The sequence below is a fragment of the Lygodium microphyllum genome, chromosome 26, assembly GCF_053477565.2.
Source record: "Lygodium microphyllum isolate KBCC chromosome 26, Lygodium_microphyllum_v1.1.10, whole genome shotgun sequence".
Classification (NCBI taxonomy): domain Eukaryota; kingdom Viridiplantae; phylum Streptophyta; class Polypodiopsida; order Schizaeales; family Lygodiaceae; genus Lygodium; species Lygodium microphyllum.
This window is the reverse complement of record NC_141160.1, coordinates 61,220,537-61,246,848: the sequence shown is the minus strand read 5'-3', so window position 1 is coordinate 61,246,848 and position 26,312 is coordinate 61,220,537.

Here is a 26,312-nt window from a genome sequence, read left to right as displayed (position 1 = left end):
TCCTTGGAAGTTGGCTTACAGTGCCCACTGTTAGGGACTTTGCCTTAGTTTTCTTAGGAAAGATCTGCTTAACAGCTTCTTCCTCTCCTGATGTACCATCTGTTACCTCATTGGAGGAGTTAGTTATGACTTCAATGGATGTGGATCCATTGCCTTTTTGCGATCCATACAACTTTAACACCGCTTTGTTGGGTCCTCTGCCTAGGGTTAGGGTTCCTTTGAACCAGTCCGTGCTGGCTCTTGCTTCAAAAAGCCAAAGTTTTCCCAACAATAGAGGGTATGAGGTCCCATAAGAATTTGGCTTGACCACCAGATATATCAATCAATAGTCTCTTCCTACAAGGGTTGTTTTTACGTATGGGAGGATGCCCAACGGTTTGACTCTACTTTGGTTTGCCAATCTAATAAGCCACTGTGTAGGTTGAATTCCTTGCAAACCCAAGTCCTTCATTGTCACATCCTTCATTATGTTGACTGATGAGCCTCCATCAATCAATGCATCTGAAATAAAGCATCCTTCTATCCATACATGCTCTGGGGCCTTATTGGTCTTGGTCGCTGTTGAAGGAGTGATCCTTAGTCCACACCTTCTTGTCAAGATGCTTTTGAATCTCTTTCGGCAGCTGGGAGACAGCATCAGCAACTGTCGGAATGTTAAGTTTGGTTTAAAAGTGTCTAGGTCCTTGACCAAGTCATAATCTTTAATAGTATCCACAGGCTTCTCCAGCCTGTTGGGGAATGGGGCTACACCCATTTTCATCTTTTCTTTTTCTTCTAATAATTGCAATATCGGCACTTCTTCTGTTTCTGGAAGTGCTTCTGGCTCTTCTATCTCCTGGACCTCTGGTCCTGTCTCTAGGACTGTCTTTATAGCTCTCTGTGGCATTGTAGTGCTCTCTACTATACTATTCTGTTCTATATTGATCTGTCCCTCTGTAGGTAGGTTGAACTTCACAGTTTTGGCAAGAGAATCATTTTCGTTCTGAACCACTGATTCCTTCTTCTTGGTGCGCATAACAGCAGCAACTTCCAACTCGACCAAATTGGAAGCAAGCTCTTGTACCTTCTGTTGGCTATCAGTGGCATTGGCCTTTATAGGGGCTGGATTGGGATAGTCCTTTGTAGTGTGGCCTTCACCTTTGCATCTGCTGCATAAGGGCTTGTAGTCCATAGATCGTCTAGGGTTTGGACAATTCGGGGAGATATGTCCCTTTTCTCCACACCTGTAACATTCCACCTCTGATCTCTGACCACCGCGATACTGTCGTCCTCCATAACTTTGAGAGGGAAACCTCCTTGGACCAAAGTCAGGACCAAATTTCCTAGGCTTTGGTCAAATATCATGTGTTGTCATTTTGGATTCCAGCAAGTTGAATCTTGCATTTTCATCCTTCTGTCTTAGTTCATGCATCTCTTTCAGAGAGCAAATATCCTCTGTATGGTTCTTCCGCAAACAGTAGGAACAGAAGGCTCCAGAAATGGTTGGTTTTTGAGTACATTTAGTGGCTAAATGTCCTACTTGATGATACTTCCCACACCATGTATTAGAGCTCATCACATCTCTTCCAACTCCCGTAGGAGTGGATATATTGGCAGTATTCACCTTCAGCGTCTGTAGCTGCTCTATAATCACATCCAAAAGCTCTTTCTTGATACTTGCAACTTAGTTGGATAAGTAGTCCTTCAGATTTTCACCTCCTGAAGTACTTGTAGTGGGATTTTGGGAAGCGTATGTAATTGCTGCATACACTGGTTGGGTCGATCCAGAAGGTTCTCTGTTCTAGCTCTGATTCAGAGCTCCTGCTGAGACTTAGGGTTGTTGATTCCAGTTTGTAGGATTCCACTGTTTTTGAGTCACCATTGGAGGAACTGTTTGAGGCCACTATTGTTGTGGTTGAACCATCATTTGAGGCACTATCGTCTGCGGTGACCACAGTGGGTTAGGTGCATTATACTGCGGCATTGTTTTCATCTGGGGATAGGGGTAGGGAACTATCCTTGGGACTGCATTTGGTGGGTATACCATTCCTGGCATGGGAGGAGGTAAGACTCCTCTTCCTGGAGTCATTGACAGTCTTGCTTCAACTTCGTCATACAATCTTGCACCTCTCATTGCAGCTTGCAGATTTACTGGTCTTCTCAATTCCACAAACTTGCAAACTTTTGGTTGTAGACCCCTGAGAAACACCCCTTTTTGGATTCCTTCATCCAAATGATGGTTAGTCCATCTCTTCAGGATGGATTCCATTCGCGAGACATAAGCTTCTACTCTTTCTCCAGAGGAATAATTTAGGTTCATGAACTCCTCTCGCATCTGCTCTTCAAAATCTTCACGCCTGAATTTAGTGAGGAAGGCCACCCCATGTACCAAAAGTTCCTATTGCTTGTCTCTCATACCATTGAAATGCCACACCCTTGAAAGTGGCATGGAATATTGCTAACCAATGCTCAGGGGTTCTGGCATTGTTAGCCACACATGCTACCATGAATTCTGCTACATGAAGATCAGGGTTGTCATTGTACTCTCCCTTAAAAACTGGCAATGGGACTACATTTGCTGGCCTGTCACCACATCAATATTTCTAGGACGAATCTGACTAGGAAGGGGACCTTGAGTCGCCATGGGGACTTGTGTAAAGAGTGCTTTTAAGGCATCAAAGGAGGCTTCTACTGGGAGCTCGTTCTCAGCTTTGATTTTTTCCTTCTCTCTTCTCATGTACCTCTGGACTTGTTCTAACGCTTGCCTCTTTATTGCGTCATTCATCAGGGGGTTGGCTTCAACTAGTTGGTCTGGACTCAACAGGATAGTATCAGAGAGGGCTTCAGTCTCTCTGATGGATTCTCTGGCCAACATCTCCTCTACTTCCTTCTTTTCAACATCTCTCAATTCAGCTTTCAAACCACTATAGAGGGGAAGATATTCTGTTCTGAAAGTATCAAAACTCATTCTTCTTAGGATTGTTGTTGCGTCATTATAATAATGCCAGCTTCTAAGGGTTTCAACAGTGTATGCTGTGAAAAATACTCTGTCTACCAACTTCCAATGGGTTGCTAATTGGACAAATAGAAGATTGTTAGTGCACCAAGCATCCCATGTATCTTGCTGTTGAGCATCCACGAACAAATTCCAACTCTTTTCCTTCTTGTCTTCGTGAACCTCCACAGACCAAGACTCCTAAAGCTTCTTCACAATCTCCCACTTGATGATGTTTGGAAACCTCTCAATGAATGCCAAATCTTCCATGGATGGTCATTCTCTCTATTTCTGCTCTTCAAGTTGTTCCCAAACAGTTTGCCACCAAGATACAAGTTTCTGCTCCTTCAACAGGAAGAGGAAACAGTCCACCACTTAGGGCATGCATCATGATGGTGATATGTTTCCGCCATTATGGGATGAACTTCTTGTGGAAAGTGGCTTTGATTTTATGAGAAATTCCAACTCTTCAGTGGAAGAAGGAACTTTGTAAACATCCATTGAATTCTCGTCTTCTTGGCAATGCCATTTCCTTCATTTTCAGCCTCTTCTGGTGCTTCTTAATGGCAAGTTTCCCCGGCTGCGCACCAAAAACATGGAGCCCCAAAAGGAACACCAAGGAAAAGGGAATTCTCTTGCAAGAAAATCTATCTTGTAACATCAACAAGATTTTATTTCATTCTTTTGATGGCCAGAACAAAGAAAACAGTAATTCTTCACATAGCATCATAGTAGATTTCTCCCATGGATTTGATAGAATCAACCATAATCTTCAACATCTTCATAAAATTCTTCAATATAACAAAGAACAAAAATTAATACACCATCTTTGAATGGAAATCAATCACATATTATTCTTCTTCAATGTCTTCATAGTTCTCTCTCTCAATCTCTCATATATAGTTACACTGTTTTGATAAAATTGGCTATCTCTGGCTCTCTCTCTCTCTCTCCATCAATAGTACATCATCTCCTCACTACAATACTCTTATAATAACCCTCAATAATCCTTCTTAGGTCGTGGATGCACCTCTTAATATGTATGTATGATATGAAAAGTCACCAGAGCCACTACATTGTCTCTTCACAGCTCACTACTGTCACTGTCACTCAGTCTTTAGCAGCTGCTTCTTCCACTTGTTTTAGCTCTTTTAAACTTAGATTCATCCTTTACAAAGGTTAGAAAAATTTCCAAAATTCACACATATATTCTACAAAACACTTATAGAAGGTCTACAGAACAGTTACAGTACAGTTTAGAGCAGCTACAGTACAGTTACAGTACAGAGACAGAGCAGAGACAGAGGCTCTACAGAGGGTTACAGAAGGTCATCAGAACCTCATAACTCATAATTAAACCATTCCAAACTATCAAAAACTATTCAGTAGGCATCCAAAAGATCTCAATCTTCATCAATCATCAATCCATGCTTCATACAGAAGAAAATCAGAACAAAACATAAGTTATATAGAAGGTATACATAACCAATCAGAACCTATCAGAACATCACAGAACTTCATATCTCCACTGAGAATCATAATGAAATTCCAAAACATAATCAATGTCATCCAAAACACTCTCAAATACTTCCATTAACAACCATACATCACTCTAAATCCCTCAAAAATCAATCATTCAGACCTCAAAAACAACAAAAATCAGTCAAAATTTCAGTCTTTTTCCACTCTCAACACTCCATATACTTTTGAGGTACTCCAGATCATGTATATAGCTAAGGCCTACTCTTTTTCTTCAATTTTAGTCCATATAGTTGGTCATACTTCATTCATTTCCCATTTATAAAGTTGTAAAAATAGAGTAGTGCTCTGTTCTATCCATCTTTTTCTAGTCTTCCAGGTTTGTTTTTTAGGACAAAAACTTTTGGGAAGGGATGGATTGTAAGAAGTTGGGAATAAGAATTTAGTGTAAATAATATTGATATTATGCCATGTCACACTGACATTGGTATAAAAGGAGAGGACATATAATTTTTTATATCTTTTTGATACATTAATACAATTACTGTCCTCTCCCATCTTGCTCACAGCTTCTATGGCTTCTCCCTCTTTCATGTCTTTCTCTCTCCAAATCTAGTCTTTCTCTCTCCTTGTCACTCTTCTTCTCTCTCTTCCTGTAGTCTTTCTCTCTCTTTTGCAGTCTTCTCTCTCCTCTTTCTCTCTCTCTAGTTCATTCTCTGACAAGTTTTTTGTTGGTTCCATCCAACTTGTCCTCAATAGCCAATATACATCACTATTCTTAGCTATGGACATTGACTATACTTGATGGAAAAGTTGCTTGTATAGAGGAAAATCTACACAAAAGAAACATATGATATATAGCATAACATAAAGAAGACTATAAGAGCCCTTAATTGCATAAATAACCACTATAAAAAATTATGTACAAAACGATGAAATAACCTACGTAATACTTACAGTAGTCTTATGCAATACAAAACTAAGTATCCCCTAGAGTGAAGTATGCATATATATATATATATAAGGCTTGGGAAAAAGACCTCATAGTGAGGGAAAAAAGTGCCCCTACAATCTTAAGTGTCTCCACACCTATCACTATCAAAATAATATGGTAACAACTTTCTTCCCACGGACAAAGTTAGATAACTCAAAAAGCAAAGAGAAATAAGTTTCAAGATGTGGAGCTTTGGCCATCACACATGCATCACTGGCAATTGGTCTTGAAGATCCTTCAAATCTTGGATAAAAGGATCAACGTAGCTTATTCTTCTAGAAGTAGCTTCTAAATAACTTGACTTGCATGCATAAATTCTAGGCACTATGCCCAACAAAACCCTAGGACCCCTAAGAGTTAACACATTTTGGAAAGGATTTGAAAGGCATGGTATACTTGTAATTGTTTCCTTAGATGAAATAATGATGTGGCACTGTATCAAGAAAAAAGACCAAAGAGTTGTACATCACAAAGTAGGACCCTCGACAAAAAATATGAGAAAAGGTAGCAATAACCATATATACATCAAACTAATATGTTAGAAATGGTGTATATGGGCCTATCTACACTTTAGCAATCTATTTCTTTAAGAATTTGACACAAATGAAACCATGGGGGTATCTTAGGAGGAATAAAAATGATGTCATGAACTATAAATACAAATACACTCTTCTTTGAGTATGCAATTGTCCCCTCATATTTATCATCTTCATTTACAAAGACACAATTGTCTACCCAAGGTTCATATATGAGTAACATTGATATCCTTCGAAGACACAAGTAGGAATCCACTAAGACCACACAAAGAATCCATAAGCACCCATTCCTTAGTGTATACACTCACGGGAGACTCATTGACTCTGCACCTACGATTACCACCTAGCCTTTAAAGCATGAATTTACCTCTCACTTACAAGTAGGGTCATCAATCCTTAAACTCAAACTTAGATTCTTGAATAGAAGCACCACGAAATCTTTTTCTTCTCCCAAATGGGCTTCATCTACTATTATGCGGTTCATTAACCCAAGTGTTCTTGTAATAGGTGCAGTAGGATCTTCTTCTCTTATTCTTCATGTTATCACATCTATTAAAAAGTAGTGATTGTAGTTGATGCTACATTGGATGGGTAAAAATACATATGAGAAACACCTCGCTTAAGAGGGGGTATTGAGAATGTAAGCTTCAATTTTTGTGCGTGAAAGCAATCTTAGGTGGTAGAAATCGTGTGGTGTGTGGACATGGATGTAGCATGTGAAAAGAATTGTGCCACAAATGTAAAGTGTGAGTATTAGTGTATCACATTGGAGCACACATGGAAAGTTCATGCTAATAAATGAGTCTTGTCTCTTTTACATATGAAACTAATGTATGCAATGTAAAATAAAGAAGAATTGTTGAGTGTGCCTATTGTTTATCGAGCCGTCTTTCTTAGTGTATTTTGACACACCTTGACTATGTGTTAATAACTTGTACACACCATGATTAGCCATGCATTGGGTTTGATAGCATGATATCAAAGCAAGTATGGATTCATATCAGACTCACAGCATGTCAAATCAAGATCCATTTGAGAGAGGGATTGCATTATTTGGATTTATGAAGCTACTATTGAACAAGGTAGGATGAACGTTGTAAAATGGAAACTCCAAATTGTTTTTTTAAAGCAAGCATGTGGAGCTATAGTCATCAAAGAAGCTATCACGGAGTCAAGAGAATATACTTTGGTAAAAAATAACTCAAACTTTGAATTCTACTTTGTATAAGAATGTTGTGTATGGGATGTATGATGGCCATTGGCTCTTGCAAGTTGGCAAGAAGTATACATAGACGTGTAAGCTTGTCAATGAAGGGACAAGCTAGTATGGGGCTCACTAAGGAGTCCATCTATGTGCATCAAGAGGGAGGTATCCTTGTGGATGCTCAAATTGTTGAGCATGAGGAATGGAAGGTAGGTTGGCTTCAAAAGCAAGCATGTCAAGAGTGATAGAAATGTCAGAGTTCAATAAAGAGTTACTGCTTTGGACTTTCAAGACTTCATTCGAAAAATGGGAGAGAGCTTCATCAAAATGGTCATTTGGTGGCTACTTATTCTAGATGAAGGGTTCCATTGCATATGGTGCGTAGTTATACTCCCAATAAGAGTACAACCAAATTTATGGATAGGATATTCTTAGCTCAAGAATTAAAGAAAGAGCTTCTTAGATGATTTTCAAGCAACAACTGAGGAAAATAACCAAATTTGCTAGAGACTAGCTACATACAACTTAAGATTGGCATGGATGTTGAGAGGTATGGAAAAAGAGGAGATGAGATAGGAGAAGGTTATGTGGACTGTGTTTACAAAAGATGGCACATTTTAAGAGAAGAAAAGCAAGGATAGTGCTTACTAAGTGGGTCTGCCCCACCACTTGCCACTAGCCTTTCTTAGAGTGCATTGTTGAGATGGCAAGCTCAACACATGCGGACATTGATGATGGACCGCCTAGCTAGATAGGTCTACACTTAGCACATTGGTGGTCTTTATGATACTCACATGGCCATTGACTTATCACTTATTATATTTAGTTTGTTACACCTACCTATAGTTGGCAAAGATATAGCACCAGTCGATTAGTGTAGTCGGTTATGCACTGTTTGACTTAGAAGGCCGCTTTCCTTTATGTTGTATCTTATTTATACTTTGTGTACATTGTATAGTGAGTGGAAGAAGAAGAAGAATAAATCAGCAAGAAAATGTTTTGGCCTCCATCTCTCTTGTGTTCTTGAGTGAGCTTCCTCTTGTGTATACAGTGTGTGTTTGGTATAGTAGCTCAAGCAAGTCCCCCCACCACACGATTCTTGACATGGTATCAGAGATGTGCCATTGAGAGAGGCTGATTTTGAAGGCTAAAGTGAAGGAGAAGAAGCAAGGTTTGAGCAAGCAAGCAACAGGTAAGAAGCTCTCCCATTCTTCCACTCTCTCTCTTGGATAGTGCATGTGGAGACACCAAAAACAGGGTAGAGTGAAAATCTCAGATTGTTGTGAGATTTGGTGTGCGAGAAGAGCACTGTACATTATGCAGATAAGCCCTTTATGGATTGCCCGCTTTTTTTTTTTGGCATTTGAGGCCGTTTCAGGCCCCATTTTAGAGCCGCAAGGTTACGGACATCAGTTTCAGGGTACACTGTGATTTCAACTGTATTGATCGAAAGTGGGTGCATAAGTTACAAATTTTGAATCTGTAATTTTTGAGATGTTTTCCAGAAATCAAACATAAGGTTCATTTGCAAACAGGTTGCAGATTACATGTACTATTGAGCAATCAGTGAAAAAGGTTGCTTAGTGTATTGCTGTGAACTAGTTGTGAAAGGCTACAAAAGACTAGCTTGATGTGTTGTATCCTTTTTTTGTGACAATGGCAGAGAACAGTGGAAATCCCATTATTGATAAGCTTGACAAGAACAACTACCCTTCATGGAAGTTTCGTGTGATGAACTTCCTCATTGGAAAGGGCCTTTATGAGCTTGTTTCAGGTGAAGAAAAGGAACCAAATCATCATCATCAGGCATGGAAAGAATGGAATGCAAAAGACAAAAAGGTAATGTACTGGCTATCCGTAGTCATTGATAATACGATGTTGGGATATATCAGGTAAAGAAACTTCACATGTAACTTGGACAATTTTTGAGAATATGTTTTCAATAAATACAAAGGCACGGAAGATTCAACTCAAGCAAGAGTTGAATACCTTGAAGAAAGGAAAAATGTCTGTCAATGAGTATGCTTTGAAGGTGAGAATCATTACAAATGCTTTTGCAGCAATTGATGCAATGCCCGATGATGATGATTTGGTTTCATCCACTTTGAGTGGCCTTAATAATGAGAAGGCATGGAGATCATTTGTTACTTCAGTATACGTATAGAAGCCATTTTCAGATTTTGATGAGCTGATCTCTCTCATGATTACCGAAGAGATCAATATGTAGGGTGAGTCATCTGAAAAAAATGGTGAATAAGTCCAAGAATTTTGCTTAAGTTCAGAAAGGGGATGTGGTAGATCCTCTTCGAGAGGTCGTGGTATGGGACGTGATGGCAATAACCAGCAAAACAGGTTCAATCAACAATTTGGTGAAATGCACGTTTCAAGAGGCTAAGGAAACTTTAGAGGCAGGGTGATCTCTAGAGGAAGAAGTGGATGGCAGAATAGAGGTTTTGGAAATTCTACTATTATTTGCCATTATTGTGGCAAGACAGGTCATATTGCAACTCATTGTTATGCTAAGAAGGATGATATTTGCAATGATGAATTGCAGCAAGGAAACTATGCATCGTCTTTCCGACAAAATGAAGACGAAAATGAGCGCCTATTTGTTATGCAGCATATAATGAATGCAGTTACAGGAAAGGGGACACATGATTATGTATGGTATGCCGATTCAGGTGTATCTAATCATATGACCAGTCATGTTGAATGGTTTGGAGAGATGCAGGACTTACAAAATCCAGGTTATGTGCAGGACAGGTGATGATTCATGCCACCCAAATTCGCACATTGGAAAGGTTCTCTTGTCCTTGTATGATGGCCATACAAAGAGTCTGACAGATGTATTACATGTGCAATCAATCACAAAGAATCTAGTTTCTGCTGGCCAAATGGTAGAGCAAGGATTGCAGGTTCGATTCAATGCAAAAGGTTGTTTTGTAGAAGATTTTAACGATAAGTGCAAGTTGGTCGCACAAGGAAGTAGAGTTGGGTGCATGTTCACTTTAGATGTTGGAATTCCTGCAATGGATGCTACTATGTATGCTAAAGGAAAAGGAGTGGTTTTAGACATTAAAATATGGCATAAATGTATTGGACATGCAAATGTGCAAAGATTGAAATTAATGCAGTCTAGAGGATTGGTTACAGTGTTGCCTTCTTTTAGAGTTGCAAAATTTCACAAAGTCTGTGAAGAATTCCAGTTTGGTAAGCAGGCGAGACAACCCTTCTCGCAGAGCAGAAATATACTTGATGTAATGCATACATATGTTTGGGGGCCTACACAGAATGTATCTCTTGGTGGCAGCAAATACTTTGTCACATTTATTAATGATTGTTCAAGAAAGCAGTTGAGAACTTCAAATATACTCTTTTCCTTCATTTGAAGTATATTTAATGAAGGAAAGCAGTTGAGAACTTCAAATATTTAAGAAAGCAGTTGAGAACTTCAAATATACTCTTTAAATATACTTTGTCACATTAAATATACTCTACTTCAAATACTTTGTCACAAGGTATATTTAATGAAGGAAAAGAGTGATGTATTTGAGAACTTCAAATCTTTCAAGGCAGTTATTGAAATAGAAACATGCTTGAAAGTGAAGTTCTTGAGATCAAATGGAGGGGGAGAGTACTTCTCTATTGAGTCTAGTGGCTTCTTGAGGACTCATGGGATAAAGAGGCAATTTACCTGCAGGTATACCCCATATCAAAATGGGATTGCATAAAGAAAAAATAGGCATATTGTAGAAGTTGTACTAGCATTAATGGCTGAAAAGAATATGCCAAAACATTTTTGGTCTGAAGTTGTCCATACTTCTGTCTATATTATGAACAGAACCCCCACAGCTGCAGTTCATGGGATGACTTCCGAAGAATGCTTTACTGGCAAGAAGCTCGATGTATCACACTTGAAGGTATTTGGTTGTGTTGCATATGTTCATGTGCTAAATGAGCTATGGAAGAAGCTTGATCCAAAGGCTGAAAATTGTATTTTTATTGGATACTCTTTAGAGCAGAAAGGGTATTGTTGTTATAACCCTGTCACAAGTGAGTTCAGAGTGAGCAGGGATGTTATTTTTTATGAGATGTGCAGTTGGTATGCACCTGGTGGTGATGTATTAGATGCTGATAATGATCATGATAGCTATGTGCAAAAAGAAAAGCAAGAATCTCAAAGTCTTAGTGGACCAGAAACATCATTTGGTACTACATCTATAGTGAGCCCTTGGTATGGGAGACTAAGGAGTAGCCCCACATCTTCAGGTGTATCTATAAGTGTTGCAGGCAAAGACAAAGGAAAGAAGAAAGCGCTGGATGGTAATGATGCATCTACTAGTCATTTGGGATTTGATGGAGATTCTAGTGGTTCAGAGAGTTTGTATTCCTTTAGTTAGGACACTAGGTGTATAAAGAGCTCATAGTAATGTAAAGGCTCCATTGACTGATCCAGTGGTACGCAGGTCTAGAAGGGCTAGATACCCTATTAAAAGATTTGGCTTTGAAGGTTATGCAACTCATCATTATGCTTATATGCTGAAACTAGTTGAGGATGTTGAGCCCACTTGTTTTGAGGATGTTGTTGGTCATGCTCATTGGGATGCAGCAATGGATGAGGAGATGGCTGCATTAGAAACCAATAAGACTTGGAATTTGGTACCCTTTCTCCTAAGGGTAAGAAAGCTATTGGCTGTAAGTGGGTTTACAAAGTCAAGCATAATGTAGATGGTTTAGTTAGCATGTATAAGGCTAGGCTGGTTGCAAAAGGCTATGCTCAAACACATCGCATAGATTATGAAGAGACATTTAGTCCAGTTGTTAGGATGGCAACTATTAGGTGTGCGATTGCCTTGGCAACAGCCAAAGGTTGGAGTTTGCAGAAAATGGATGTTAAGAATGCCTTCTTGCATGGTGAATTGCAAGAAGAAGTGTATATGGAGTAGCAAGAAGGTTATGAGGATTTAGAGCATTCCACATATGTATGGAGGTTAAAGAAGGCACTCTATGGGCTGAAACAAGCACCTAGAGCATGGTCTGACAAGATTGGAGAGTATCTTGTCAATATTGGATTTTTTATTTTTGATGCTAATCACTCACTTTATGTGAGAAAGGGAGATGCAGGTTTGGTCATCATAATCATCTATGTGGATGACTTGATTATTACAAGTGACAGTGACAATGGAATTGCTGAAGTTAAGGACTACTTGAAGAAGAAGTTTGAGATGGAGGATTTGGGTGAGTTGAGATACTTTCTTGGTATTGAGGCGATCAGATGTGATGATGGTATATGGCTATCACAAAGGTAGTATGGCTTGGATATGTTATCCAAGTATGGTATGATAGCATGTAAGCCTCTTTCAATACCATTGGAGCAAAATGTGAAGTTGAGTGCCAACGTTGGGGATGAGATAGAAGACCCTACTATGTTAAGGAGGATGATAGGGAGTTTGATTTACATGACTGTCACAAGGCCGGACTTAAGCTATGATGTTGGCCTTGTCAGTCAGTTTATACAGATGTCTAGAAAGCCTCATTTGGATGTAGCTAGACGTATATTGAGATATGTGAAGTCCACTTTACATTATGGATTTTTTTATAAGGTAGGTAAGGATGTATAGGTCTTTGGATACACAGATGTAGATTGGGCTGGTAGCATGTTAGATCGAAGATCTACTAGTGGATTCATGTTTTCCCTTGGTAGTGCCGCAGTTATATGGAGCAGCAAAAAGCAACCTACATTTGCTTTATCGAGTACAGAGGCTGAGTATAGAGGTGCTGCTATGGCAGCATGTGAGGTGGTATGGCTGTAAAAGTTATTAGGTGATTTGGATGTGCATGGAGATGGTCCAATTGTCATTCATTCTGACAACATGAGTAGCATACAGTTAGCTAGGAATCGAGTGTTCCATGCTAGGAAAAAACACATTGAGGTACACTACCACTTTGTGAGAGAGAAGGTACTTGCAGGAGAGATTGACTTGGTATATGTCAGCACATAGGATCAAATAGCTTACATTTTCACAAAGGCATTGGGTGCAGAGAAGCTTTGAAAGTTCGGAAGCTCACTTGGAGTTGCAGAGATAGAGTTGAGCTTGAGGGGGAGTGTTGAGATGGCAAGCTCAACACGTGCGGACATTGATGATGGACCGCCTAGCTAGATGGGTCCACACGTCTACACTTAGCACATTGGTGGTCATTATGATACTCACATGACCACTGACTTATCACTTATTATATTTAATTTGTCACACCTACCTACAGTTGGCAAAGATATAGTGCCTATCGATTAGTGTAGTCGGTTATGCACTATTTGATTGAGAAGGCCACTTTCCTTTATGTTGTATCTTATCTATACTTTGTGTACATCATATAGTGAGTGGAAGAAGAAGAAGAAGAAATCAGTAAGAAAACATTTTGGCCTCCATCTCTCTTCTTGTGTTCTTGAGTGAGCTTCCTCTTGTGTATACAATGTGTGTTTGGTGCAGTAGCTCAAGCAAGTCCCCCCACCACATGATTCTTGACATGCATGGATGCCATGCTGAGGATAAATGCCACTAAGAATAGCAAGGCTGATGTTATCAATGATTGATTGGCAAGCTACACAAGCTCCACTCATATAAGGTGACCTCATGAGTCTAATTATCCTCTTCCAGATACATGGTAAAATGTCAAATACCGTGTTCATGATTTTGATAGACCTTGCACAAATGCAAATGTTTTAGGTTGAGGAAAAGAGGCCGCCCTAGAGCTAGTTATTATGCAAGTTGAGGTGTTGCAAGGATGAAGGCCAAGAAGACTAGTAAGGATATCCAAATGCAGAGCTACATGCTAGTGTTGTAGGCACGGCTGGTTGATAGTAGCCACAAACAGAGTGGAGCAATGAGAAGGCAAGACCTACAAAGTGGTGCTATTCTAACTATTGCAATATGCAAACACCATATTATAGAATTTGGGAATCTTCCAAGTCCCGCTTTCAAATAATAAGGGGTAAAGATTGGACCATGTGGCTAAATCTTAACCCATGCTTCAAAGTGAGACTTGGAAACATAACCTATATAGTAATTAGAGTAGACTCCACTTTCAAGTAAGGGGACAAGATTTGATCATGTGGCCAAATATTAACTATATTGGGAATTCCCAAACTATATGAGTGACAACACCTAGAAACAATGCCTAACATTGCAAAACTTTTTAGCAACATTGTATACAATTGACACATTGTTACCAACTTTTCACATTAATTTAATGCAGATGCGATCCTAATTTCATCTTTGGAGGATGTGTCTCTGTAGTCCAGCAAGTGGAAAATCCTAGTTCGAAGGAGTTTTGTGGTAGTCAGGGTGGACTTAGGAAAATATCAAGTAGAATCGATAGTTTTATCTAATCACAAGGGATTATTTTCGATTAGTGGAACCATGAGTATTTGAGTTAATATGAGTAAAGGAGGGGAAACATTTTGATAATGGCAACCTCATAGGCAAAAATGTAAGAGAGGGTAGTCGTATAATGAAGGTGGAAAAGTAGCTAACATTTTAGCTTAACAAAAAAATATTATGTAAGAGAGGATGCTAGTTGAAAGAGAAGGGGGGGTGTTCTTCTATGTGTTATGGTTCTAAAGGTTAGGAAATTATTTTAAAAAAAAAACCATAACTAAAAGGAAAAAATGCTGCATGTGGATTTGAAGAGGTTATGACCAAGGAGAGGGCGCCCTCATCCTGGGGGGCACATCATAGTGGGAGATGAAGAGAGGGAGAAGGGGAAAAGACTAAGTGGGAAGAGGAAGAGGAAAGGGAGAGGAAGTCCAAAAGCCAATTGGAGAAGAGGAAGGGGAGGAGTTAGTGGAAGTTGAAGAGTCAAGAGAAAGAGAGGAGGGGGTACCATCCTATAAAGAGGGAGAGAGAGCAAACTAATACCCCCTCCTATAAAGAGGGAGAGAGAGCAAACTAAAGAGGGAGGAGGGCGCCATCATCAAGAAGGGGACACTATCATCTTGAAGGAAGTGCCATCAATTCAAGCCATCCAAGCAAGAGGATTTGAAGAAATAATTGAAGTTGGAGAGAGCAAGAAGAGAGAATTGAAGCCCATGCCTATCCCATAGCCATTACCATGTCTTCTCCTTCTACCTTCATTTTGGAGATTTTCTCTTCTCTTCTTTCTTAGTCATCTACATAAAACCATGGAAGCTAAGCTCGTAAGCTTAGACTTAATCAAGATTGAGTCTTAAAAGAGTTACAAGTGGTTATTTCCATGGCAACAATGCAATTGGCCAATTGATCTCTTGGGAGAGGGAAAATGATGAGCTCACTATTGAGAACGATTGGATAGACTCTCCTTGGTTGGACTACAAAGGACACGGCTCCCAAAGACGCAATTACGAATCTCGTACTTCACGTAAGTGCCTTAACTTGTTTAACATAAAAAAGTAATTTTGCATAAACATTTCTTTAGTTTTGAATTTTTATAAAATGTATTTGAATTTCAATTTCAACTTTGGATAGTTTTTTAGAATTTATATAGGTCTTATTTTTATTTTAAAAATAAAAAACTATAAAAAATGCTTTAAATGGCTTTAAAATGATATATATAAATTTGTATAAAATATTTGGTTAAACAATTATGAAATGTGATTTTTTTTATAAATTATGTACTGTTGAAAATATTATTACTTTTTTTCAAATTTTTTGGAAAATTTTTACTATATCTTAAAAATAAAAAATAGTTATTCTAGATGAACATTACATTATTTTTTGTAAAAATCATGTTTTTAATTCAACCAAAAATAAGGATTTTCTATAGACAACCTGAGAATATAGTTTTGGTTGTTTTATGAAAAGTTCTTAGGGTTAGAGAAAAAGAAAATTAATTTGATGTTATCTCTTTGAACATTATTAATATAAAATATGATGTGCATAGCTTTATGCAAATTAAAAGTATTAACGAGGTATTAAGTTATACCAACATTGGGAAAAGAATTTAAAAAAAAAATAAAATTAGAGTTTATGGGATTGAGGGATGTTATATGATTTGATAATTAAAGGAATTAAAAAGAACTATATGGTTTATGCTTTGAAGTTAATTCCCGAAGGGATTAAAATCCTAGGGTTTGTGTTTAAGTGTCCAGTATAGAAATAGAGATGAAGAGCAAGATTAAGCAAACTTATTGAGTTTTCGATATTAAATTAGTTGGACTACTACAAATGAGTGTTGTAACTATTGCGGAAGGCTAGGATAAATCATAGAAATTAGTTATCAATATCAGCTATTCAGTGCAACAACTCTCAGGAGTTGGCTTGACAACCTGGTTAAAAGTGGCATGGTCTTTGGCTGGTCATTTTTGGTGCGTCTTCCAGGAGCCAAGTGAACTCGAACAGGTGATCGATCTCCCTAGGATATTAAAATCCTAGGTATTGATGAGTGAATACGAGGTCTCTTTTCTAAGGGACTATTTTCCGAATTTGCCCCAAATTTGCCAAAGGAGAATATTGAATTTGGAAAGAGACATTGACTTAGTAGAGGGGGGTTAAATATTTTGACCCGAAATTAACTATAGACGTAGAACAGCTATCTTCTTGGAGTTGGGGTTATAATGATTGCGCACAAAACATAGTTTTAGTAGTAGTGCACTTTGGGCTAATAGATGCAGTGGAAATAAATACAACTAGTGTATCGTACCACTTTGATTGGTATTATTATAATGCTTATTATCGAACTTTTAGAAGAGTGATATGGGATGATGTGTTGCCTTGGATACGTGTATCCAAGGGTTTACAAGTTACTTTTGACACAAAAGACATTAGAGAGATTGCTGAGATTTTAGGCCTAATTCCTAAGCAAGAAGAAAAGTTGCCTTATGGAGAAATAGACCTAGAGTTACCAACCATTCTAAACCTTCTAAGTGCTCATGCAAGCAAAAAATTTAACTTTATAGCTTCAAACAAAACATGTGAAATTTTGGAATATGACAATAATAGCTATTTCATTAATAGTGGATGAATTTAGAGGAGAGACAGAGATAGCAAAATGAAGCTCGAGATCAATGAGCTAGAGAACGCACAGCGCGACATGAGGCTTGGTTATTAGAAAAGCTTGAGAGGGTGAATGCATTATTGAATCTAGGGATAGATGTTGTATCTAACTCAAACGTAGAACCTTTTAGGCCTAGTATATCATTCGATAGAACACCATCAAAGGGAAGTGAAGTAGACTCATATCACTGGGATTGAGTGGCCTCAGGCACCAGTAGTGTCTAATACCAACTATAACGTGCCTGCTCGTCTCCTTGTGGGACACATTTTAGTAGCCCATCAGAAAGAGAGTCTAGAAAGCTCCACCCGGCACTCGCAAAGAATGTCACAGGGTTTGCGATCTAGGTCCTCCCAAGTCTGCCCTGAGTGGAAGTGTCCCGCCGTTCCCACTTAGGACCGACCTGAAGTCAAAGTTCCTTTCTTATCAGCAAGGTCTCTAGGAAGTAGCTAGCATCGAGCTCCAGATGAACCACTTTGTGTAGGAACAACAGAGTCGAAACGGATTCATGCTACACTTGGTTCATGGAGAATGGGAAACAAGAGAGATGCGAAGCTCAACCTCTCTGCCATAAGGCATAGTCCCATTCCTTTCCCCTAAAACATGATAAATTAGGATTCTAACTCTGCTGATGCTAGGTCTTCATAGTCTCGTTATCTCGTCGTTGAAAAAAGTCCCCAGCTAACCGGGACCACCCTTCCGTAGGACAGATCTAAGTCATGTCCACTGGACTTCCCTCAGTTTACTTTAGTTATCTAATTACCTACCGCATTATGTTTTGACATGCAAAAGCAGCTTTCTTAATTAATCAACTTAATCACTAGTTTCTTCACGTAACTTAGGCACTGACACAAAAACAATGTCAAACAAGTTCCTTTTTCTCAAATATCTGCTCTTTATTTATCATAATTCTGGAATACATCCAATATCATGCCCGAGGTCTATCCCAGCAATCTACAGGATTGCTGCTGCAAGTTCCGCTCGTAGACTAGTACATGGGCCTCGAGATCCCATCTCGAGTTATGTCAGCCTCTTGTGCGGGATCCGAAGGCAAGGAATTTACAGCCAGAGCCTCCCCTGGCACCCAAGTATCCTCCCGCTCCAAGCAGCACCCACGAAGAGACCTCTCGCAGCGGGTTAGGTCCATATACCCGGCGCGGCTAATAACCCCCTTGGATAGGGCAAGCAGACAGTCAGAGGTAACTGTTCCTGCCTCTCCCTCAATGCTTCTAACCTAAAGCATTAAGTGTTTTTCCTTGAATTAGTTCCTTGAGCAAAGGAGATCAAATAATGTACCTAAGTGTACAATCACAGATATTTCGGAGGCCGCTTGTATGACCAACTGCTAAGGTGTGACTCCTTTTTCCCGGATGCTCCCAGCACCCGATCCTGGATCGTTCGCAACTTGGCGAAATCCCAATAATCTTAAACAAGATCATGCAAGAAAATGTTCTTGGTAAGCTAACTTATTTTGACTTGCTCTTCCCCTTGGGTTTTATCTTATGGTATCTTAACCCTAACTCAAAGCATTAATTGGTCAACCAAGGCAACGGGCATGCCTTATTCGCAACCCAACCAAGGGTCTTTTATTCTTCCAATTCTAACCAAGTTCAATTAACACACTCGACAATGCAAGATTCTTCATCTAGGCCTTCACGATACAGTCTAGATGCATACGTCCTCCCTTCCATCCCTCTTAGTGTGTTACTATGCAAAGTTTTCTAATCATCCTTACCCATCATGCACATGGTGCGTTTAGTATATTTGTACATCCTAAATGACCTTTAACTCTGGCAACGAATACTTATTCCTAATGCACCAGATCACATGTGACCTTTAAGCATGAATTCTAGATGACTATTCATGCACTGAACTGGTTCAAAAGCTATTATTTTATATGAAATAATGCAAAAACCTTATCATTCTATGTGTGTAAAAGCTATCATTCCATGCATATAAACTTATGCGAACTCCATACTCTACCATTTCATGCATGCAATCTAGCACTTAGAGTAAACAAAAAGTCCTAAGGCTTGTTCTTGTTCCATGCATGTAGCCACCCATTTATTTCTTCTTCTAGAAACAATACAGATTATGCTTAATCAACATTGATTATAAAACCTAGGATATTCAAAAGAACCTGGGTTTGATTCGTGATCGTAGGGGCATTTGTTGCGTTGGTCGCTCCGCTCGCCTCTCCCGCATTACCGGTACCAATGGTAGCTTTGGCACTTACACTTCCCGCGACTCTCTTTTTGGGAGCCATTTGCCACGTGGAGTTTGGATAGTCCTAACCTTAACGGTTTCAAGTTGACAGGCTCGGGAAAGGAAAGGCTGTGAGAAGGGGTCCTTCGCCAATGAGGGGGTGGCTTGAGAGTGGCTCCTCGAACATGGCTCTTGACACCTTCTCCACTCACCAACTCTCTCTCTCTCTCTCTCTCTCTCTCTCTCTCTCTCTCAGCCATATTAAGGTCTTTGGATGTTTGGCATATGTACATGTTCTAGATGAGAAGAGGAAGAAACTTAATCCAAAGGCAGAAAAGGCCATCTTTATTGGGTATGCACAAGATAGGAAGGCTTACAAATGCTACAATCCTTCTACTCATGAGACATTGGTCTCAAGAGATATAGTATTTGATGAACTAAATTCATGGCATCATGATCCCCCAAGAGATGTATTCTTTGAGGGTCCCCATACATCAGAATGTACAAGTTGTAATGGTCTAGTAGTGATGCTTACATGCTTCATAAATGGAAGCCTAGATTGCTTCCCAAATTGATATGATTGGCATACATGTCCCAATTCCACATACTTGAACTTAGGAAGTCCAAGTACAACTTGCTTATGCTGCATATTCCCATAAAGTCTCTCATGAGGAGTCACCTCATATATCCCCTTCTTCGCCTCTTCTCCTTCTCTCTCTCCCTCCCTCTTCTTCTTCTTCTCTTCTTCTTCTCCTTCCCTCTCTCCCTCTCCTTCTCTTGTTCTCTCTCTCTCTTCCTCCTCTTCTTCTTCTTCTTCTCTTCTTCTCCTTCTCTCTCTCCCTCTCCTTCTCTTCTTCTCTCTTTCTTTTCCTCCTCTTCTTCTTCTTTTTCTCTTCTTCTCCTTCCCTCTCTCATTCCCCCTTCTCCCTCTTCTTCACTTCTTCTTCTCCTTCTCTTCTTCTCTCTCTCTCTCTTCTTCCTCTTCTTCTTCTTTTTCTCTTCTTCTCCTTCCCTCTCTCTCCTGCATCCAGGAGGGATCACCTGCTATTAGCGACTTCGACGACTGCTACTACATCCTAGGATAGTATATCTCCCTGTATCTATTACATATACACATCGCACCACTTTATCACAGCCGATAGTTGTTCCCCTATCACAGCCGACATTTGTTCCCCTTTTGTAGCCATTATCTGGAGTACCAGAGCTACATACGCACATACACATACACGACACTTATCACACTCACAGCATCGTATTTTCAGTTTCCAGTTTTTAGCTTTTCATTCAGCACTTTTATTTTGGATAGCTGGACCTCATCAGTTGTATCACAGTTTGTCTCATAGGCCAGTTTTGGTCTTTAGAAGACGTTAATATAACTTTCTTTCTTTCTTTCTTTCTCTCTCCCTCTTCTTCACTTCTTCTTCTCGTTCTCTCTCTCCCTCTCCTTCTCTTCTTCTCTCTCTCTCTCTCTCTTCGGGGGGGGCAGGGGGCGACGTTGTTGCCACCTGATGAATGAGGAGGGGGGAGAGGAGGTTTTTATCGACGGCCCAGGAGGGCGCAGCTGCTGCAGTTTGCAACATAGGGGGAGGGAACCTACTAGCGGACGTCCAAGGGGGGTGTTGTGTAGACGAGGGAGGGGGAGAGCTACGCTTTATAGGAGGGGAAGGAGGGTGGCATGGCCGCCACCCCTCCCACTTAGGGGCTGCATGCCCCCCTATGACTTCCACTTCACTCCCTCTCTCTCTCTCTCTCCCTGATGTGCTGTCAACGGGGAGAGAGAAAGGGATAAAAAAGTTGCACTATTTTTTTTTCATTAAGGGGGGGGGGAGTTCCTATGGGGAGGGGGAGAAAGCACGAGAATATTACAACATGCATCCAAGAGGAGAAGAGAAGGTACAAGTGCTGCAGAAGCTCTGTTGAAATCAAGTTCCAAGAGGAGAAGAGAAGGTGAAAGTGCTGCAGAAGCTCTGTTGAAATCAAGCTCCTCTTCTACTGAAATCAAGTTCCAAGAGGAGAAGAGAAGGTGCAAGTACTACGGAAGCTCTGTTGAAATCAAGTGCCAAGAGGAGAGCCCTACAAATATTGTGTTGGAGAGAAGGAGACTCAAGAAGGATCAAAAGGTGCCAGCTTCCAAGTTGTGCAAGTGTTAGCCGGTTGTATACTATGCAAGGAACCGTGATCTTGTTTCCAAGATCTACAAGTAAGAACTAGTTTATGTGTAACAGATGAGCTTGCTCCTTGTCAATAATATAACTCCACACAAGGAGGGACTGGCCCATCTTCAAGTCCTTAGTGTGTTGTCAATCTCTCTCTCTCTCTCTCTCTCTCTCTCTCTCTCTCTACAACTTTACTTTTTTTCATATGTTTTCTCTCTACGCCAGCATAATATTTACCATATATATTTTAAGTATATAATAAAGTTGAGCTTGTATCTTGGACCTTAAAATAGTGGTATCAAAGCATGTCTCTTTGCTTTTCTCAAAGTAAAGGCGATCCTTGGAGGAAGAAGGTAAAGATGATAACTGATGAAGTTCTTACAAGTGAGCAATTACAAGCTCAATCAGCAAAGTATCATAGCTTGTTGGAAATTCCTGAAGTACGTCAATTGATTGACAGCTTAAGGACAAGGGAAGAAGCTACTTATGAAGGACCAAATCCCAGGATAGTATATCTCCCTGCATCTGTTACATATACACATCGCACCACTTTATCACAGTCGATAGTTGTTCCCCTATCACAGCTGACATTTGTTCCCCTTTTGTAGCCATTATCTCGAGTACCAGAGCTACATACGCACATACACATACACGACACTTATCACACTCACAGCATCGTATTTTCAGTTTCCAGTTTTTAGCTTTTCATTCAGCACTTTTATTTTGGATAGCTGGACCTCATCAGTTGTATCACAGTTTGTCTCATAGGCCAGTTTTGGTCTTTAGAAGACGTTAATATAACTTTCTTTCTTTCTTTCTTTCTCTCTCCCTCTTCTTCACTTCTTCTTCTCCTTCTCTCTCTCCCTCTCCTTCTCTTCTTCTCTCTCTCTCTCTTCGGGGGGGCAGGGGGCGGCGTTGTTGCCACCTGATGAACGAGGAGGGGGGAGAGGAGGTTTTTATCGACGGCCCAGGAGGGCACAACTGCTGCAGTTTGCAACATAGGGGGAGGGAACCTACTAGCGGACGTCCAAGGGGGGTGTTGTGTAGACGAGGGAGGGGGAGAGCTACGCTTTATAGGAGGGGAAGGAGGGTGGCATGGCCGCCACCCCTCCCACTTAGGGGCTGCATGCCCCCCTATGACTTTCACTTCACTCCCTCTCTCTCTCTCTCTCCCTGACGTGCTGTCAACGGGGAGAGAGAAAGGGATAAAAAAATTGCACTATTTTTTTTTTCATTAAGGGGGGGGGGAGTTCCTATGGGGAGGGGGGGAAAGCACGAGAATATTACAACATGCATCCAGGAGGAGAAGAGAAGGTACAAGTGCTGCAGAAGCTCTGTTGAAATCAAGTTCCAAGAGGAGAAGAGAAGGTGAAAGTGCTGCAGAAGCTCTGTTGAAATCAAGCTCCTCTTCTACTGAAATCAAGTTCCAAGAGGAGAAGAGAAGGTGCAAGTACTACGGAAGCTCTGTTGAAATCAAGTGCCAAGAGGAGAGCCCTACAAATATTGTGTTGGAGAGAAGGAGACTCAAGAAGGATCAAAAGGTGCCAGCTTCCAAGTTGTGCAAGTGTTAGCCGGTTGTATACTATGCAAGGAACCGTGATCTTGTTTCCAAGATCTACAAGTAAGAACTAGTTTATGTGTAACAGATGAGCTTGCTCCTTGTCAATAATATAACTCCACACAAGGGGGGACTGGCCCATCTTCAAGTCCTTAGTGTGTTGTCAATCTCTCTCTCTCTCTCTCTCTCTCTCTCTACAACTTTACTTTTTTTCATATGTTTTCTCTCTACGCCAGCATAATATTTACCATATATATTTTAAGTATATAATAAAGTTGAGCTTGTATCTTGGACCTTATAATAGTGGTATCAAAGCATGTCTCTTTGCTTTTCTCAAAGTAAAGGCGATCCTTGGAGGAAGAAGGTAAAGATGATAACTAATGAAGTTCTTACAAGTGAGCAATTACAAGCTCAATCAGCAAAGTATCATAGCTTGTTGGAAATTCCTGAAGTACGTCAATGGATTGACAGCTTAAGGACAAGGGAAGAAGCTACTTATGAAGGACCAAATCCTCCAAAAGATGGTGATACTGGAAGAAACACCATTGCACTAATTGATGGTGAAGGTGCAAAGCATCCGATTGTTGAGAAGATTCCTAGAAGGAAGAAGGAATCTCAAGTCAAGAAGAGTAAAAAGACCTCACCTCTAGTGAGGTGGATAAGGATGGAGTCATCTCCCTCACCAAATAGCTACTCTCCTAATTACTCAAGTTCCTCCTCCTCCTCATCAACTTCTAGTTCCTACTCTCTTGGTTCTAAGTCTCGTACAATCCACAAACAAGCAAAGAGGGACCATAAGAGGAGCAAGCTTAAGAAGACTAAGACTTTCAAGTCTGGGGATAAGGACATAAAGTTTGACTCTTGCTCTAGTAAGAGAGACCTTGCTAAGGCATTAGCCTTTGTCAGGCAATTTGAAGTTGCTTTTTCTGATGGTAATTTCTCAAAAAAGTTAAAGTTAAGGCATGTAGGCATGCACTTGAAAGACACCACTAGCAATTGGTTGTTGACTCTCATTTTGGAGGGAAGAAAACCTACGACTTGGAAAAAGTTCAAGAAGTTTTATGCTCACTTTTTGCCTCCTGATTTTGAGAATGATGTCAAGGAGTGGGATTAGCTAGGCCAGAAAGAGCATGAGAAGGTCACTAGTTATGTGGACAAGTTTTGGTCTACTCTTCTGAAGGTTACTCCTTTCATGGAGATCAGTGATGAAGATAAGAAAAGGAAGTTTGAAGCTGGCCTACTTCCTCATTTACACAGAGCCATGAAGGTGTATCCACATGAAACCTTATCTCGCATGATGGAGTCTACCATCATAGCTGAAAGTTTGCATACACCTGGTACATCTTAAAAGTTGAAGATGAGTTCTTATAGAGCTAGACAAGAGCAGCTCTATGATTGTCAAGATTGTGGGAGAGAAGGAAGGAGTCTCACTTGAAGCTTTCTTACTTGCACAATGGGGGAATACACACAGGGGTGGAGGCTGAAAACAGTTTTCCTCTTCTTAGTTGTGTAAGCCAAAAGAACTCTCTTACAAAGAAATAGAAGAACCCTATATATGGGTCTCAAACCAAACTCAACTAACTAAGGTGGCATACTAACTGAGCCACGAACTAGAGTAGATAAGGATAGCTATCATGTAGCTATTATTCATGGGCGGTGTACCAACCGCATCTGCAACTGACAAGTCGGTGACATAAATACACAACGGTCACCCCGGCGTATCACGAGTGGAGCTCGATATCTCAACACTCCCCCTCGAGCTCAATCCCAATTTCTGCACACCAAGCAGGTCTCTGAACTTGCGCAGCTTCTCTGCGCCCAATGCCTTCGTAAATATGTCAGCTACCTGATCCTCTGTGCTGACATAAACTAGATCAATAAGACCTAGTAAAACCCTCTCCCGCACATAGTGATAATGCACCTCAATGTGCTTTGTTCTAGCATGATAGACTGGGTTATTTGCCAAGTGTATACTACTCATGTTGTCACAATAAATGACAACTGGCCCATCTGTAGGCTGATGCATATCATAAAGTAGCTTATGCAACCAAGCTACCTCACATGCAGCCATTGCTGCACCCCTGTACTCAGCCTCTGTGCTAGATAAGGCAACTGTAGGCTGTTTCTTGCTGCTCCAAGTGACTGCAGCACTCCCAAAAGAGAACACATATCCACTGGTAGATCGTCTATCAGAAATGCTACCAGCCCAATCAGCATCAGTGTATCCATGCAACTGTATCTGAACCCCAGTCTTATAAAATAGTCCATACTGCAATGTGGACTTCACATACCTGAGTATGCGTATAGCCGCATCCAAATGCGGTTTCCTTGTAGCCTGCATAAACTGACTTACCAATCCAACAGGATAGCTCAAATCTGGCCTGGTAATAGTCATATAAATCAAGCTTCCTACTATGTGTCTGTACATAGTAGGGTCTTCCAGAAGCTCACCTGCATCTGCGCTCAGCTTCACATTCTGCTCCAAAGGAACTGAAATAGGCTTACAGCCTGTCATCCCATATTTGGACAGCATGTCCAATCCATACTGCCTCTGCAAGAGCTGTATCCCACTTGGTGATCTAATCACCTCAATGCTCAAGAAATAACGCAGCTCTCCCAAATCCTTCATCTCAAACTTCTGCTTCAATAGCATTTTCACATGAAGGATATCTTCATCACTGTCACCTGTCATAATCAAATCATCAACATAAATGACAAGTAGCATAATACCTTTCTCTATTTTTCTCACATAAAGTGAGAAATCTGCCTTGGAAATCTGAAAGCCAATAGTGACAAGATACTGTCCTATCTTGTCAGACCATGCTCTAGGTGCTTGCTTCAAGCCATACAAGGCTTTCTTTAACATGCAAACAAACTCAGGATGAACAGCATGCACATAACCTGGTGGCTGCTCCATATAGACCTCTTCTTGAAAATCACCATGCAAGAAGGCATTCTTTACATCCATCTGATGTAAAGACCATTCCTTTGATGCAGCCATAGCAATGACTGCTCTTACGGTTGCCATCCTTGCAACCGGACTGAATGTTTCTTCATAGTCAATGCCATATGTTTGTGCATACCCCTTGACTACTAATCTTGCCTTGTATCTGTTCATAGAACCATCTGCATTGTGCTTCACCTTATAAACCCACTTACAGCCAATCGCATTTTTACCTT